A 3,507-nucleotide genomic window follows, 5' to 3' on the forward strand; every position below is an offset into this window, starting at 1 on the left:
TATTTAAACCAGGTGATTTGGATTCATATTAATTAAACTTATCAAGAATGTGAACATAGCGAGCGAGACTACAGACTCAATACAGCAGAGAAATAGATTGGAAGCGTGAGCATGAAAATCAGATGATCAACTAACCAGACTGACCAGGGTCATATTACATGCCCCAAATACCACAAGCAGATGCCACTTTACTACTTGGTCGAGACGTCAGTTCGAACAATATACGAGCAAATGTATCAGAGTACCTTGTATCAGATAAAAGCATGTCTGCAAATGCATTTTCATATGCTAGGAGAAGGGGATTGTTTTGCGGCTCCAACACAAGATTCTCCAAAATCAACGTCGCTTTCCTGCAAATTTCAGGAACAGGGTGTGGTGTCCTAACCACTTTCAAGAGCCGGTCAATTGCCCTGAAATACATTGCAGGCATATGGTTTACATACAAGCTTTACCTCGTAGAACCCAAAATAATGTAGGACACAGATGTTTCAGAAATTAATCCAACCATCTCTCACTGGCAAGTTTCAACCGACAGTCCAAATTAATTTCTGCAAAATTGTAAAGCGCACCGATTGCAGCTGCTTGAGCATCAGTAGATGGTATGCTCATCATGTCAACTAATCTCCCATAAATCTGCATTTTTTAATCGATCCCAAGTCAAGAAACCAACAGAAAACGTAACCAACACTTAAACGTGACACGGATATTAGGACAAAGTTCGACCTGTGGAGCAAATGACTGAAGGAAAGTTTCATTATCAGGATTAAGTATTAAACGGCCAAGTAGTTCTGCAGTTGCACATTGCCAAGGTTTGACAGGAGATCCCAACATTGCCATGATGACCTGAACCACACGTTTTGGTCTGTAGTGAAGCAATCAAGAACAGATAATTCACATTTAAGATGACAAATTTCAGAGACGTGATGAAATGAAACAGGAAATAAAAAACTTACGACATTATGAATGGTTTTGAAGGGAGAAACATTCGAAGTTCTATCAAAGGGCCCAGATTCATGATGGTCTCAAGGGCATTTGTAACGAGTTCTTCGTCTTCTGTCCACATTAGAGGACTATTAGAAGCATGTGATATTATATTGCATTTGGATTGATAAATTTTCATTGGTTAGGATGGATTTGGTGTATAAATTTCAAACTACGTTGGAAGAATTTGAAATCCATTTAAATAGTTGAGACTCAAGTTTAAAATAAATATAATCGAATTTGAAATCCAAATAACTCACATGTATCCAAACAAATGCAATGGAATTAAATAATGAATTTGAAATTATTTAATTTTAAATACAAAAATCCAAAAAATCCAGCGAAAAAATTCAAAGACTATTATATAATTTTGGAGAGGCTAATTCCATTCTTATATTGAGCATATTTTCTCTACATACAATCCCAATAAAACTCATGATATGTTCATTCCATAGGTCTTTCAACAAATAGCAACATTATAAAATCAGCGAGGGAAAACAAAAATCAATGGCATAGCTGCAAAACTTGTAACAAAGATAACATTTCATGAAAAAATCTTTTGACCTGTAATATTGTCTTCCAGACACTGAAACATAGTTTCGAGACAGTGACGACTCTGGCTCATAGCAATTTCATTGTCAGCCATGAAAGAAAAGTTCCGGATAATATTTGAAGCAGCAACAGCACAAAGCTGTTTTTCTGCACGTCCTTCCTCGTCAAGGTTAAAAAGGCCATCTTCCTCAAACCACCAACCTGAAGGGCGAGGCTTGGTAGCCGTCTTCTGTGCAAAAACCTCATCATTTGGAGAACCAGATCCAGTACTGCAACAGATTGAAATAAAAGTGAGTTCCAAACTAACACCATCAACCTCAAAATAGAAACCTTGACTGCTGATGAGAGTGAATTATTGTACTGTGACTTACCCAGGACGTGCAACAGAATCACCAGTTTCGTATCCATTCCCAAATCCAGTAACAGCAAGATTCATACCGAGCAATCTCACCCTTGGTGTCTTTGTAAGGACCCTGGGTAGAGCTATCTCACGCCAGTCATCTATCTGCTCTGATTGAAAATAACCCAATCGTAGGGAGTGTAAACTTAATAAATGCAATGCATAAACAAAATTGCTAGAGGAGAAACATACAACTTGAAGTAAAGCGTCAAGTACTCCTGGAATTTTGGCAAGAGGAGTTGCATCTTTTCGGACGTCATCTTTCTCTTTAAATGAAAGCAATGTGAGAGCATTCAAAGCCCAAGTCAGCTCACTTTTTAGTCCACTTTGAAGAGCCAAAATTATCCTTTTGTTGTTCTGCTCTGATAAAATTGTTGCAGAAGATACAGCTCGTAATTCACACACAGGTAAATTGGATGGAAAGTATAAAAGTATCAACACTTGTCTCTGACTCTATTTCAAAAATAATATTATCGATCATATACCACCCATTTGATAACCTGGTTTTTATTCTGAACTCCCTTACGCATGTACACGAGGATGAGGCAGGGTGACGTCCTCACCCCATCTCCTAAATGATACGAAAGCCAAATTTCATCCTTCTGAAAGCATAAGCTATCTAAATTCTAAACTAAGTCATTCCAAAACTCGAGGCACCCACTTATTCTAACTAGTGAACGAAAAATATATGTAAAGAAGTTCACAATTCCATCTCAAGGAGCTTTAAGCTTATATCATCGTCTTTTCTACTTTCTGTCTTTCTTGTATGGGGAAAAACACCTATTAATTATACACGATAATTCAAAGCTTTCATCATAGAATAACTCATTCAGCGTACATTGAGGAATTAGACCAGAAATACAAAGAAAATCAAAATCATAATGAAACTAACTATAGAGAGAGAGATCAGGGTTTAAGAAGATGCTGACCGGCGAAGGCCGAGTGAACATGGAGGGACGGACCGAGGAGGGTTGACGGAGCGGCGGAATCACCCCCTACCGCCGCAGCAACTGCGGCAGCAGAATTAGTCCCGCTCCCGAAAGGACGGCCTCTCTTGGCAGCAGGAGCGGCCGAACTGCCGGATGCTCCACCCAGCTAGCTCTGATCTCTCTTCTGCATCTCTGTGTATATGGGCCAGTGCGAGTGGAGAAATCAGCATGTTTTCGAGTATTTGTTGAAATTTTTTGGGTCAAATATCTGCCCATTGAAGTTTGGGTTTTACATACATTCAGTTGGGCTGGGGATATAAGGGTAGGTAGGAGTGCAGTTATAAAAAGTTTTAATAATACTCACTCATATAATTAATTAATTGTTAGACTAATTTAGTCTTTCATCTTATTTTCTTAAATTATAAATCTTGATTTATTTAAGAAATCTAAATATAAAACATTTGTAAATCAACAACTAAAAATTTTATTTATAAAAAAATAATTAATAATTTAATATTTTAAAAAAATACATATTTTTTATATATAAGATAAAATTTAAAATAACAAAAAGTTATATCAATGTTTAGTAAAGGCACATAAAATTGTAGTTAACTTTTTTATATTGTTTTACAAATATATAAAAAG

The 3,507-nt window shown here is 36.7% G+C and overlaps 1 pseudogene; it reads right to left on the reverse strand.

The window, feature by feature from the left end:
- Positions 1 to 3,067, reverse strand: LOC140969659 (armadillo repeat-containing protein LFR-like; annotated as a pseudogene).
- Between the last annotated feature and the right edge of the window lie 440 nt (positions 3,068 to 3,507).

The sequence above is a fragment of the Primulina huaijiensis genome, unplaced genomic scaffold (genome assembly GCF_012295235.1).
Source record: "Primulina huaijiensis isolate GDHJ02 unplaced genomic scaffold, ASM1229523v2 scaffold42415, whole genome shotgun sequence".
NCBI lineage: Eukaryota > Viridiplantae > Streptophyta > Magnoliopsida > Lamiales > Gesneriaceae > Primulina > Primulina huaijiensis.